Source organism: Eubalaena glacialis, chromosome 1, assembly GCF_028564815.1.
Source record: "Eubalaena glacialis isolate mEubGla1 chromosome 1, mEubGla1.1.hap2.+ XY, whole genome shotgun sequence".
Classification (NCBI taxonomy): domain Eukaryota; kingdom Metazoa; phylum Chordata; class Mammalia; order Artiodactyla; family Balaenidae; genus Eubalaena; species Eubalaena glacialis.
Window position 1 is genome coordinate 68,777,421 of NC_083716.1, and position 15,902 is coordinate 68,793,322.

The 15,902-nt window shown below is 34.7% G+C and overlaps 1 pseudogene; it reads left to right on the forward strand.

The window, feature by feature from the left end:
• The first annotated feature begins 356 nt into the window (after positions 1-356).
• LOC133091240 (DNA topoisomerase 2-binding protein 1-like) lies at positions 357-11,955 on the forward strand (annotated as a pseudogene).
• The last annotated feature ends 3,947 nt before the right edge of the window (positions 11,956-15,902 follow it).

Genomic DNA, 15,902 nt, shown 5'->3' on the forward strand with positions numbered 1-15,902 from the left:
GGAGGGACAGAGATGCAATTTAGTCAAAACCCATATGCCCAGCATGGCAACCCATAAGTGAGAGGGTATATTACAAACTCAGAGGTCATCCCTAAGAAGGGAAGGGTTCAAGTCCCACATTGTGCCCCTCAGCCATGGGAACTAGCACTGGGAAGACGAGCCCCCATAACTGGCTTTGAAAACCACTAGGTTTTATGAAACAGAGAGCCAGAGGGTAGTAGGAAACCAAGACTCTGCTTTTAAAGGGCTTGCACACAAACTTTCTTATTTTGAGTTCCAGTGCAGAGGCAGCTGATTGAAATGTGCCTGGTGCTCTAGCTGGCCTGGCAAGACCACCCTAGCATGCCCCCTGGCCCATGCCTGGCTCCAACTTTAGCACTCCAACCAGTTGGCAACCCCAGGTACACCCAGGGAAAAGTCCTGGGATGTACCTGGGACCATGTCTAGACCACCCAACAAGACGGTGGCCCCTGGTATGCTCTGAGAAAAGCCCTGGCCCACACCCATTCCAACTTCAGCCCTCCAGCCAAAGCCACTCACTGGGCACAGCAGTTTACATAGGGATATTCCTACACAAGGCCATACCTAAAGACCAGGTGAGGTAAAAGTTTTGCCTAATTCATAGAAATAAACACAGAAAGTCAAACAAAATGAGAAGACAGAAGAATTTGTTCCAAACAAATGAACAAGACAAAATCCAAGAAAAAAAAGTTAGTAATACAAAGGTAAGTATTTTACCTGATAAAGAGCAGTGGTTATAAAGATTGTCACTGGGAAAAAATGGAAAACCACAATGAGAACTTGAAAAAAGAGTTAGAAAATATAAGAAAGAAATAATCAGAGTTGAAGAATACAATAAATGAACTAAAAAATACACTAAAAGAAATGAACACTAGATTAGATGATACAAAGGAACAGATCAGCAAACTGTAAGAGTAATGGAAATCACTCAAGCTGAACAGAAAAAAAGAATAAAGAATTTAAAAAATGAGGATGGTTTAAGAGACCTCTGAAATAACATCAAGCATATTAACATTTGCATTATAGGAGTCCCAGAGGAGAAGAGAGAAAAGGGCAGATAAATTAATTGAAGAAATAATAGCTGTAAACATCCCTAACCAGGGAAATAAAGCAGAAATCCACATCCAGGAAGCATAGAGAGTCCCAAACAAGATGAACTGGAAGAGGTCCACATCAAGACACTTTAAAGGATACACAAAACAAAAGATGTAAAAGACAATGTTACAAGATTAAATGTCAGGGGGAATAAAAATGCAGAGTTGTTAGAATGTGTTCAGACTTAATAGATCATCAACTTAAAATAATCACAGATATATATATATTTACATAAGAAACAAATGGTAACCACAAACCATAAACCTATAATAGATACACACACAAAAAAGAGAATCTAAACATAACACTAAAGATCGTCAACAAATCACAAAGGAAGAGAGCAAAATATAAGAAGGGCACAAAAATCAATACAAATATAACCAAACAGCAATTAAGAAAATGGCAAGAAGTATATACCTATCAATAATCACTTTAAATATAATGAACTAAATGCTCCAATTAAAAGACATAAAGTGGTTGAATGGATTAAAAAAAAAAAGATCATATATATGCTGCCTACAAGAGACTCACTTCAGATCTAAACATAAAGGCTGAAAATGAGGGGATGGAAAAATGTATTCCATGGAAATGAAAACGAAAAGAAAGCCATGGTGGCAATAGTTATATGAGACAAAATGGACTTTAAAACAAAGACTGTAATAAGAAACAAAGAAGGACATTACATAATGATAAAGGGATCAATCCAAGAAGATATAACAATTGTAAATATATATGCATCGAACATAAGAGAACCTAAATACATAAAGCAAATATTAACAATCATAAAGGGATAAATTGACAGTAACACAATATTAGTAGGGGACTTTAAAACCCCACTTACATCAATGAACAGATCATCCAGACATAAAATCAATAAGAAAACACTGGCTTAAATGATGTATTAAACCAGATGAAGTTAATAGATATATATAGAACATCCCATCCAAAAGCAGCAGAATATGCATTATTTTCAAGTGCACACAAAACATTCTCCAGGATAGTTCTCTTCTTAGACCACAAAACAGTCTCAATAAATTTAAGAAGACTGAAATCATATTAAGCATCTTTTTCTGGCAATAACACTATGAGACTAGAAATCAACTACAAGAAAAAAAAAAACTGCAAAAAACAATCATGTGAATGCCAAACAATGTGCTACTAAACAAACAATGGGTTACTGAACAAATCAAAGAGGAAATCAAAAAGTAACTGGAGATAAATGAAAATGGAAACAAAATGATCCAAAATCAGACATAACAAAAGCAGTTCTCAGAGGGAAATTTACAGCAATACAAGCCTACCTCAAAAAACAAGAAAAATCTCAAATAAACAATCTAATCTAGAAAGAGAACAAACACAACCCAAAGTTAGTGAAGGAAAGAAACAAATCAGATCAGAGCAGAAACAAATGAAATAGAGATTATGAAAACAATAGAAAAGATCAATAAAACTATCAGCCGGTTCTTTGAAAAGATAAACAAAATAAATTAACCTTTAGCCAGACTTGTCAAGAAAAAATAGAGAGGGACAAAATAAATAAAATCAAAAATTGAAGAAGTAGAATTGTCACTATTTGTAGATGGCATGACACTGTATAGAAAGCTCTAAAGACTCCACCAAACAAACCATAGAATACATGAATTCAGTGAAGTTGCAGGATACAAAATTAAAATGCAGAAACCTGTTGTGTCTCCATACACTAACAACAAACTGTCAGAAGGAGAAATTAAGAAAACAATCACATTTACAATTGCATCAAAAAAATACCTAGGAATAAATCTAATTAAGGAGGTAAAAGACTTGTACTTGAAAACCTATAAGACATTGATAAAAGAAATCAAAGATGTCACAAATAAGTGGAAAGATATACTATGCTCTTGAATCAGAAAAATTAATACATGTAAAATATCCATGCTACCCAAAGCAATCTACATAGTTAATGCAATCCCTAACAAAATACCAATGGCATTTTTCACAGAACTAGACTAAATAATTCTAAAATGTGAATAGAAACACAAAGACCCTGAATAGCCAAAACAATCTTGAGAAATAAGAACAAACTTGAAGGCAGCATGCTCTGTGTTTTCAAATTGTATTTACAAAGCTATAGTAAGCAAAGCAGTATTGTTCTGGCAAAACAAACAAACAAAACAGACACACAGATCAATGGAACAGAATAGAGAACAAGAAATAAACCCACACTGATATACACAATTAATCAACAGGAAGGAGCCAAGAATATACAGTGGGGAAAAGACAGTTCCTTCAATAAATGGTACTGGGAAAACTGGACCACTCCAATCAAAAGAATGAAACTGGGCCGCTTTCTTACACCATATACGAAAATAAACTCAAAATGGATTAAAGACTTAAATGTGAGACCTGAAACCATAAAATTCCTAGAATAAAACATAAGCAGTACCCTCTTTGACACCTGTCTTAGCAATATTTTTTTGGCTTTGTTTTCTCACGCAGAGGCCAGAGAGGCAAAAATAAACCAATGGGACTACATCAAACTAAAAAGACTTTGCACAGTGATGAAAACTATCAAGAAAAAGAAAAAGGCCACCTACTAAATGGGAGAAGATATTTGCAAACAATATATTCGATAAGTGGTTAATATCTAATGTACAAGGAGCTCACACAACTCAACATAAAAAGAAAATTAAAAAGGGGCAGATGATCTGAATAGATATTTTCCAAAGAAGACAGGCAGATGGTCAGCAGGCACATGAAAGGATGCTCAACATCACTAATCAACAGAGAAATGCAAATCAGAACCACAATGAGATATCACCTCACACTTGTCTGAATGGCTATTATCCAAAAGATAACAAATAACAAGTGTTGGTAAGAATGCAGAGAAAAGGGAACCTTCATGCACTATTGGCGGGAATGTAAATTGGTGCAGTCACTACTGAAAACAGTATGGAGGTTCCTCAGAAAATTAAAAATAGAACTACTATACAATCCAGCAATTCCACTCCTGAGTATTTATCCCAAGAAAATGAAAACACTAATTCAAAAAGATATATTCACCCCAGTGTTTATTGCGGCATTATTTACAATAGTCAAGATATGGAAGTAACCTAAGTGTACATTGAGAGATGAATGGATAAAGAAGGTGTGATATACCTATACTACGGAATATTACTTAGCCATAAAAAAGAATAAAATCTTGCTACTGTGACAACATGGATGGGCCAACAGGGTATTATGCTAAGTAAAATAAGTCAGACAGAGAAAGACAAGTACTATATGATTTCACTTATATGTGGAATCTAAAAAACAAAACAAACAAACATAATAAAATGGAAACAGCCTCACAGCTACAGAGAAAAAACTTGTGGTGCTAGAGGGGTGGGGTTAGGGGGATGGGTGAAATAGATGAAGGGGATTGAGAAGTACAAACATCCAGTTATAAAATGAATAAGTCTCATGGATGTAAGGCAAAGCACAGATAATACAGTCAATAATTTGTAATAAATTTGTGCTGTGAATGATGGTAAATAAACTCATTGTGGAGATCATCTTTCAATGTATAAAAATATCAAATCGCTATGCTGTACACCTGAAACTAATATAATATTGTAAGTCAACTATACTTTAATAAAAAATATTAAAAATTAAATGGCAGGGGTAACTTCTTTTGGAACACATGCAATATATTTTTAATATTTAAGGGCACATAAAATATATTCTTAAGAATATTCTTAATATTCTTAAATATGAGCAGCTTAGTGCAAAAGGCAAAATAATTTCTTTTTATAAAATAGAAAACAAAAATATAATTATATTAAAATAGAAACTCAAATATTAACTACTTATGAGCAAAAAATATAAAGAACATGGAAATGTTCATGGTGGATTATATACCAAAGATGTAAAAATGAGTATAACTAATACATATACACATCAAAAGATGATATCAACAAAACTATTAATTCTTTAGTCATTTTCTTTTGGTGGACATTTAGAAAAGTTTGCATTTCTCTTTTTGGGGGGCATCTGTATTTTATAAACATTTATTAATTTGCATTTAAAAAATTCTAAATACCTACAGTGATATAAAAAATGTTTTGAAATAAAATTTACAAAATCATAAAACTTAGGCAAAGCCTTGATGTTCCCTCTCTAATACCCCAAACTGTAAAATTCCTTATATTTGAAAAATAGATTCATTTTTCATAAGTACATTCTTATATATTCATATAATATATCCATTGCAAAAAATAAAAACATAAAAATCTTGCCAGTATAAGAAAAAAATTATTTGGATTCTGGTCTATTTCTTTCACATAGTTTTTGTTTTGTTTTCATTTATTTGTTGATCATTGGAAAACCCAAGAGATTCTGAATGCACAATGAATTCATAGGGAAAAAAATTGAACATTACACATTTGAAAAGTAAGTCTTCTCTCCCTGACTTTGAGCTTCTTAACCCTTCTTCCCATAACAAATAGTGTTACTTGTAATGTGTGCTTGCAATGAGATTCTACATATAAACAGGCATAGTGTGTGTGTGTCTGTCTGTGTGTATGAGTGTGTGTTAGTTGAATGAATATTTATATAAAGAGAGAAAACATAAATAGTGGCATTATATACAGTGTTTTCTTCTCATTATTTACTATATATTTAGGTTTTCATTTTACATAACAAAAGAGATATAGTATTTCTAAAGGACTGCATATTGTTCTATTGCGTGGCTCTAGAATAATTTAATTAAGTTTCAGAGTGTTAGATATTTTGGTTATTCATTTTCAGTGTTTGTTTATACTTTAAAATTTGATCAAATAGTCTCTGTGCAGATACGTCAGTATACTTTGGCTGTATTTTTGGAAGGGAAATTTCTGGATCAAAAACAATCAGCTTTTTAAAAAAGTTCTGATATATAGTGCTAAACTCTTCTTCATACATTTTAAGTCATTTTTATCAATAGATCATATAAGGTATTTCACATCTCTTTGCTAACAAAAAGTATCTTTGCTATTATTAAACAAAGATTTTTAATTATGGTTTTAATTTGTATTTCTTTGACCTTAAGAGATATATCATCTTTCCATTCACTGAGTAGTCATTTGCTTGTTTTTGTGCATGTGAATACGTCTGTATGGAGAAAGTGAATAGTCTGTTTATGTCTGCTGTTCATTTTTCCAATAGATTGTTTGATTTACTTTTTTTCTCATGAGCTGCAAGAAATCTTTAAGTACTAAGGATATTAATCCTTTGTTAGCCATATTCTTTGCACCTATTCATTCGCAGTTTAATTACTCATTTGTCTTTTGACTTGCTTTATCTAATTGTGCCCAGATCCCCTTCAAAAGAATTCATTGACCCAACTGCTGCCTGGGGGGCTGTTAGCTGAGAGTCTTTAGCTGTCAATTCCCTATGAATTGCCTCAGCTTCAGTTTATTTGCTCTCTGCAAGACAAGTCCTTCTGGAGTGGCCAATAACTAATGATTGATTCATTCTGGGGTATAAAAGCCTCCCAAGGACACTCCTTAATACGCACCCTGAACACTAAATTCTGAATCAGAATTTACTTCTCAAAGAGTGCAACTTATGCCACACACACACACACACACACACACACAGAGCATTTACAAAGTTGCGATCCCTTTGTATCTTCCTTAATTCTATATATGCCTCATCCAGAGGTAAATTCACTCCTCAAGGAAATCTGTATCCATATATAATATTATATATATATTATATATATATATATCTACAAGTAAGGTAAATTATACATTACAATGTAAATTATAAATATATAATTTTTACAAAACATATCTATAAATAATGTAGAAGATCATTTTGCACATTTAACATTTTCTAATATATATCACCACTTAATTTTTTCACTAACTTTTTTCAGATTCAACTATTTTGTTAGAAATGGTTTAGCTCATTCATTTTACCTTCTATAAGGTATTCCACCGTATAAATACCCACTGTCCTGCTGATGGTCATTTAAGTTGTTTTCTGTTGTTCACTATCAGGTATATTTTTCCTCCTGCATATGTGCATGAGTTTCCCTGTAGTACATATAACTAGGAATGGAAATTCTTGTTCAAGCAGATGAAAATCTTTAACATTACTAGAGAATTCCAAATTTATCATAAATGAAATTTCACAAATGTTCTGATTCTAAAACGTTCTCCAAATAATTTCTTGCTTATCAGTTGCACAGTTGCACAGTGGGTGGAAGATGAGTTCGTGACATTAGCCCTGTTTAAGTCAATACCTTCCTCCCACTCCCTGAGGTAGGACCTTTGGAAGGTTTTGTTTTATAATCAATTTTCTGATATTCACTGCTTATCATTGAACACTTTTTTCTCTATTAACCTCATAACTCTCATGCTGTAATAAGTTTGAGGTTCTGGCCTATTTTTTTATAAGCATCATTAACTTTTGTGGTAGAAAAGGCCTTCAGGCTATTTTGGCTCTCTTAGGATCTCAGAATTCAAGGTATTTCTGCACTTGCTGTCTTTAATTAAAACAAGGGAGCAAACAAACCTTTCCAAAATGTACCTTTTTCATTGTTTAATTGTGAAAGCATATGAAAACTGGATTTTGCATCTGCTCCCTCAGACACTAAGCTTTACCTGGTCTTCAGACTTTATCATTTCAGTGAGAGCTCTTATTTAGGAGTCAAATGTGCAAGGAAAAAAGTACCTATGGTGTCTCTGCAGGCTTTTTCCCGAACCATTTCTGCTTTCTCTGCCATGAACAGCTTTTATTGAACTAAATCTCCTCTAACATAGCAGCTCTTCCTCCCACTGTAATTAATAACTATGAAAAATCTAGTATCTCTGCCTCATTGCTGCTCCAACTGAAATAGTTTTAGACTGTTTCTTAATGCAGGTTCAGATCCTTCCTACAAGCAAGCACATATATTTCTATACAACTGGATGTCAGTGGAATTCCTCTGGAAAGAATTTGAAGTGGTAGAATAAGAAAGAGATGACTTTGAATCCTCTGCTCAGTGCTTGTGTGCATTCAGTTATGTTAATCAAACTTTTCAAATTTTCAATTGCTTTATCTGCGAAATGACAGTATTTTTACCTGTCAGGCTATTTGTGAGGATTAACTAGAAAAATTCATGTAAGCATTTCTAAAGGAGTATCTGGCACACAGTAGGCTCTTAATAGCTTTACTTCTTGTTTTGTTTCTCTTGCAGAAACCATTTCTCATATACTTTTAATTAAATGGTAAACCCTTATTTGATTCAAAAATATTTAAAATAGCAAAATATGTGAGACTATTTCAAGTACCCAAATATTTCATTGTAAACTAAAATAACCATATTTAAATTGTTCACTTCTGCATCAAATTATTTCATTTATGTTTTTTAGTTATATTCATTGTAGACTTGTAGACTTGATATCTATATGTTAATATTCTTGGCTTTGTCATATACAGTAATCACTTCTATTTCTATTCTGCTTGATAATCACATTTCCAATATGCTGTATTTCCAATATACTAACATCCTTACACTTCAGTTTGTCTCATATTGGGTCAAAAAATTCTCTCATTAACTCTAGTTAGAGTTCCAGTTTCCAACATTTTGAAGATTCACCAGGTAACTTTATTATGCTTTCCATGATTCAACTTGAAAAATAGCCTCTTTTTTAAAAAGTTTTTTAAGGAAACTCCATACTGTTCTCCATAATGGCTGTACCAATTTACATTCCCACCAACATTGTAGGAGGATTCCCTTTTCTCCACAATCTCTCCAGCATTTTTTGTCTGTAGACTTTTTGTGAGGTGATACCTCATTGTAGATTTGATTTGCATTTCTCTAATAAGTAGCAATGTTGAGCATTTTTTCATGTGACTGCTGGCCATCTGTATGTCTTCTTTGGAGAAATATCTATGTAGATATTCTGTCCATTTTTTGATTGGGTTGTTTGTTTTTTTGATATTGAGCTGTATTAGCTGTTTGTATATTTTAGAAATTAATCCCTGTCAGTCACATTGTTTGCAAATATTTTCTGTAGGTTGTCTTTTCATTTTGTTTATGGTTTCCTTTGCTTTAAGTTTAATTAGGTCCCATTTGTTTATTTTTGTTTTTATTTCCATTACTTTAGGAGATGGGTCCAAAAAGATATTGCTGCAATTTATGTTAGTGTTCTGCCTATGTTTTCCTCTAGGAGTTTTATAGTATCCAGCCTTACACTTAGGTTTTTAATCCATTTTGAGATTATTTTTGTGTATTGTGTTGGAGAATGTGCTAATTTCATTCTTTTTTTAAAATTTTATTTATTTATTTATTTATGGCTGTGTTGGGTCTTCGTTTCTGTGCGAGGGCTTTCTCTAGTTGTGGCAAGCGGGGGCCACTCTTCATCGCGGTGTGCGGGCCTCTCACTGTCGTAGCCTCTCCTGTTGCGGAGCACAGGCTCCAGACGCGCAGGCTCAGTAGTTGTGGCTCACGGGCCCAGTTGCTCCGCGGCATGTGGGATCCTCCCAGACCAGGGCTCGAACCTGTGTCCCCTGCATTGGCAGGCAGACTCTCAGCCACTGCGCCACCAGGGAAGCCTAATTTCATTCTTTTACATGTTACTATAGGATCTAGCAATCTCACTCCTGGGCATATATCTGGAGAAAACCATAGTTTGAAAAGATACATGCATCCCAGTGTTCATTGCAGCACTATTTACAACAGTCACAACATGGAAGCAAACTAAATGTCCATCAACAGATGAATGGATAAAGAAGATGTGGTACATATATACAATGGAATATTACTCAGAATAAAAAAGATGAAATAATGCCATTTGCAGGAACATGGATGGACCTAGAGATTATTATATTAAGTGAAGTAAGCCAAAGAAAAAATCATATGACATAGCTTATATGTGGAATCTAAAAAAATGATACAAATTAACTTATTTACAAAACAGAAATAGACCCTCAGACATAGAAAACAAACTTATGGTTACCAAAGGAGAAGCGGGGGGAGGGATAAATTAGGAGTATGGGGTTAACATGCACACACTACTATATATAAAATAGATAACCAACAAGGACCTACTGTATAGCATAGGGAACTATACTCAATATTTTGTAATAACCTATAAGGGAAAGGAATCTAAATAAGAATATATATATTTATATACATATGTATTATATATATACACTTTGCTGTACACCTGAAATCACTTTGTTGTACAACTGAAACACAACAACATTGTAACTCCACTACACTTCAATTTAAAAAAAAAAAGAAAGAAAAATAGCCTCCTTTAAAAACTTTTTCTCTTTATCCACATACTCTTAGTCCCAAAATGAGCTTGGATATCAGTGCAGTGCAAGATGGCAGACTTTGTAATAACCTCAGCTGATTCAACAGCGAAGGATGATGAGCCAGATCATTTGCCTGTAGAAGAAAATGATATAGACAATATGACCACCAGTAATAAAGAATCAGTAAATTCAAATGGAAATGGAAGGAATGACTATAGGAGCTCTGACACAGACCTTGGAGATGAGAGAGAACTTTCCAAAGCAGCTGCTGGAGATAATGTCTGCAACTTCAGTAGTGAAACCCCAAGGGCAGAGGACTTCCCTCTCAAGAAGTGGTTGTAACAGTGCCTCTTCAACCCCTGACCGCACTCGCTCTGCCCACAGCCGACAAAGTAGAGTCCTGAAGGCACTAAGGCAGTCTCGCCAAACAGTACCTGATGTCAACACAGAGCCCTCCCAGAATGAACAGATCATCTGGGATGACGCCACAGCCAGGGAGGAGAGAGCGAGACTTGCCAGCAATTTGCGGTGGCCTAGTTGTCCCACACAATACTCTGAGCTTCAGGTTGACATTAAAAAATTGGAGGATGTTCCTTTCCAGGAGCCTTTACATGATTCAGAAATTGCTGAACAGGCTGTGATCCTGGAAACATATGTGTGACTGAAGCCCCCAAACACCCGATCTCTGAAGAACTGGAAACTCCAATAAAAGACAGCCCCCTGATCCCTACGCCTCAAGCCCCAAGTATTGCCTTCCCCCTAGGCAACCCACCTGTGGCTCCACACCCTAGAGAAAAGATGATAACGGTAAAGAAGACTCACGAAGACTTAAAAAAACAGTACATATTTCAGTTGTCATCTCTGAATCCTCAAGAATGTATTGATTATTGTCATCTGATTGAAAAACTAGGTGGATGAGTGATTGAGAAGCAGTGTTTTGATCCTAACTGTACACACACTGTTTTAGGGCATCCACGTCAAAACGAGAAGTATTTAGCCTCAGTGGCAGCTGGGAAGTGGGTGCTTTATCGCTCCTACCTTGAAGCTTGCAGGACTGCTGGGCGCTTCATGCCGGAAGACTAAAAACGGGGAAGTAGTTCCATACTTGATGTTTTGACTGGAATCAATGTACAGCAACGAAAAGTAGCACTTGCAACAATGAGACGGAGGAAACAAATCCAGCAAAGACAAGAATCACGCATTGTTGAGGGAACATTTAGCAGGTGGAGGATTACTTCACATGTTGATAGGTCCCGAGAAGCAGGATTCAAATGCCTTCTTCAGTCAGGAGGAGCAAAAGTGCTACCTGGTCATTCTGTATCTTTATTTAAAGAAGCTGCACATCTCTTTTGTGACTTTAATAAACTGAAACCAAATGACTCAGGAGTTAATATAGAAGAAGCTGCTGCCCAGAATGTGTGCTGCTTGAAAACGGAATACATTACTGATTTTCTTATGCAGGAATCCCCTCCTCAAATAGAAAATTACTGTCTACCAGAAGCTGTTTCATTTCTTCAGAATAATAAGGAACCTGGGACTAGATTCTCACAAAAGAGGAAAGCTCCTACAGAGAAAAATAAAATCGAATGACATAGTGTATAGTAATTGTATTTACTTAGGTACCAAACGTTAAATGTTTTTTAAATTAATAGCTTGAATGTGACTGTGATGGATTTGTATAGTAATTTAAAAACAAGTGCCTGAAGAATTCAGCTTCAGTGTAACAATGAACCTGCTTGAAGTTAGTTTTAAACACCTGAAATTTTAATCACTGAAATATTAACTATTCCTGAATGGAAAGTTACCTGAAATAACAAAACACAACTCCTTAGCTAGCTTGTCATTAAACCATATTGACGTGTGTACGGGGCTTTTTGTTATTTATTTTCTTGTAAATATCCGAGTCTGTAGCTTAGTGGAAGCTTTAGCAAGGTGATGGATTTTGCCTTAAAACGTCTGCTTTAATTCATAATAACAAGGAAGTTGTCAATTGAGATTTATTAATGTTTTCCCTGATTTTTAGCTTCTCACCATTTTACCTCTTTTTAACAGGAGCCTGGACACAAGATTTAATGAGGAATTGAGGCTTTCAACTTAAATGCGTGTGTATACACGTATATTCATATACATGAATATGATGTTTGCCAAGTTTGGGTGACAAAATTTGGAAAACAAAGACAAAGAATAAAAGTAGTGACTCAAAGTAGTTGTTCAAATTGATAAGTTTTTAAAAAGAAAAGCATTCTGGGGCATATACCCAGAGAAAACCATAATTCCAAAATACACATGCACTGCAACGTTCATTGCAGCACTATTTACAATAGCCAGGTCATGGAAGCAACCTAAATGCCCATCGACAGACGAATGGATGAAGAAGATGTGGTACATATACACAATGGAATATTAGCCATAAAAAGGAACGAAAATGGGTCATTTGTAGAGATGTGGATGGATCTAGAGACTGTCATACAGAGTGAAGTCAGAAAGAGAAAAACAAATATCATAAATTAACACATATATGTGGAACCTAGAAAAACGGTACAGATGAACTGGTTTGCAGGGCAGATATAGAGACACAGATGTAGAGAACAAACGTATGGGTACCAATGGGGGAAAGTGGTGGGGGGTTTGGTGGTGGTGGGATGAATTGGGAGATTGGGATTGACATATATACACTAATATGTATAAAATAGATAACAAATAAGAACCTCCTGTATAAAAAATAAATAAAATAAAATTCAAAAAAAAAAAAAAGAAAAGCATTCTGGCATCCATTCTCTTGTTGAAGCAATAAAAGATTTGTAAAACAGCTTAAAAAAATTTTAATCATTGTATTTACAAAAAGACTAGTGCCTACTGCTGGTCATTTCAAAGTGCAACAATGTATTTATGAATATATGATTTACTTCCATTTTGATAAGCTTTTATGACTAATTATACTTTGTTTTCGGATTACTCCCTCCCTTGTAGAAAACAAAGCAAGAGATTCAAATAGGTAGCAATACATCTATCCATGTTGTTGGAAATAAATGCTCTTGAGACTGCAGCACAAGAAATATGTACAAACTTTTATAAAAGTGCATGGGGAAAAAAGTAAAAGCATTGAGAAGAAATCCACACTTTGTCATCTAAATGAACTTGGAAAATGAAGAGGGGAGCTAAGAATATATTGCACTTGTAGGTAAACGCTTCAAGAGTAAGAATGTTTATATAATACGGAATATGACATGGATCATATTACCATTGTAGAGCATATGTTCTTTGGAAGCAAGAGAACATCAACCCACTATATAGATAAAAATAGCAAAAATTGGAATCACATGAGAGAAATGCTCAACTTCTAAACTTTAATAGATCCATAATGAACCTGCAAATTGAGAATTAACACCTGTTCTGGATCATTATCACAGTAAAGTGCCAAGTGGAGACTTGTCTATACGTGGGAAATGCTTTATTCTTCAAGGTCAGCTGCTAATATGTATCATTTACATAAATGTTTCTATTCGCAATCTCATATCAATTTGGAAAAAAGAAAAAGTAGAATATATTTGCCAAGTTTTTCTACTAGGATAAATTGGGAGAGTTATTTATCCAGAGTCACTTACCAAAAAATTTCCTCAGCTGTAGCAAAGATAATACTACCTGGAACAAAATGATGACAGATGGACAAATGATGCCTAATGCTTCAGTCATGTTCAGGAGGAGTATATAGGGTGCAGGCCATGAGACCAGCAAGGATGTTGAAAGTTATCTCAGTACTTTTCAGGAGGGATCAGAGCAAATAAATGAGACTTATTGATCATTCTTCTCCTCTGTGGGTCAGAAATAAACTCTGAAGTACAGTCTCAAATTATAACACTCAGAATAAAGGTCCATAATCAATTTGTTCCTATATAGCAATGTGTCCCCCATACACGCCAATGACAAGTTTGAGATACATGAAGCAACTAGAGATAAGAAGCAAAAAGTGGGTCAAAAAGGAAGCAAGGAGGAAAGGAAAGAGGTAGGTATGTTGGAGGCAGGGATACATTTCTGTCTCTTTGTATAATAAGTGCCCAGAGGACCACTGTGTAGACAGGTACATATCGATTATTTCAGATACGAGCTAAGTGAAGAAAACCTGAGAAGTAATTCCCAGTTAGGAATAGTTTAATTCTATCAGTTAAAGAATCTCATGCATTTTCAGAGTTCTTTTAGTGAAGGAATCCTTTGTTTCAATTAAATTTTAACCTTGTTAAAAATTGTATTCATTTATAGACATATCTGACATCTTAAAAGTTCTTTAGTCCAAAGTGGAGCCACAACCTAAACAAAGCACCTTTATTAAAGTATAATGATTTTTGATATAGAAGACAATCTAATTGCTGATGTAGATATATTGTCTTTTACTGATGATCAGAAAGTAGAGAACCATGGATTAACATTTATTGTATTAACTTTATTCTTTCAAACCCTTTTCAATATCTATCTTGCGCAAAGCAACACGACAGACACCTTGAGGGATGTAGACATATAAACTATGATCACCGATCTCAAAGAGATAAAGTCTCATAAAGAAATGATACATATACCTGAGCAATGACAGCTCAAGTTTGAAAGTTCTAAGAAACAGAAAAATAAATGAATATGTGAATTTAGAGAAGATACAGAGTTTATGCGAAGGCCCAAACAAAAGGAAAATTTTAGCTGCAGGAAATGATGGGTAAGCAAATTTTCAAAAGATTGTTTTCTTAGAACCACCACACAAACACCAAGCTAAAATGAGCAAAAGGAGGGTGGGGTAGCACTTAGCAGGACACAATTGAAGACTGAAATAAGGGGCTGGTTATTATGCGTGATCTCACTGTCCCCAACTTTCCCTCTAGCAGACCCCAAATGTCCTTTTCTGACCAGTACCTGCTGTTCTCCTGCATTCTGCTCCTCCTCTTCTTTGAGAGACAATTCTGGTGTCATTATCAGCCTGAATCTTAAGGTCAAATCTCTTTCTTCAAAACAGCCTTTCAGAAGTAAGAAACTTGGATGAAGTAATTCAGCTCCCCAATCCACATTGCTTGGATATGGCAGGATATTTAAGAAGTTGTTGAAAAAGGCCTTTGTTAGTTATCAGTCCTTTTATTTATGGCTTGTGAAAGTAGTAAGGTTCAAACAGTATACATCATAGTTAAAACAGTCAGCCACATATTCGGACTGTTCTTTAGCAAAATTAACCAACTCAGAAGCAGCAGTGAGAAAACAGATGTTGGATCAAGTAGCTAAGTCAGAATGAGAGAGAGAGAGAGAGAGAGAGAGAGAGAGAGAAAACTCCTACTACTGAGTCACTACTTTTATTCTATTATTCTAATGCACCCTGTTTGATTTCTTCAAATCCCTTATGTTTAATACAATTCTGCTTTCATGTGTTTATTTACTCATTTTCTGCCAGGCTTTCTTATTAAATAGTAAGCTCAATGATAATCAGTAATTGCTTATTTACCAGTTATCATCAGAACACAACACAGTGCCAGAAAAATAGGAGTTCATCAATTACTTGTTAAGGG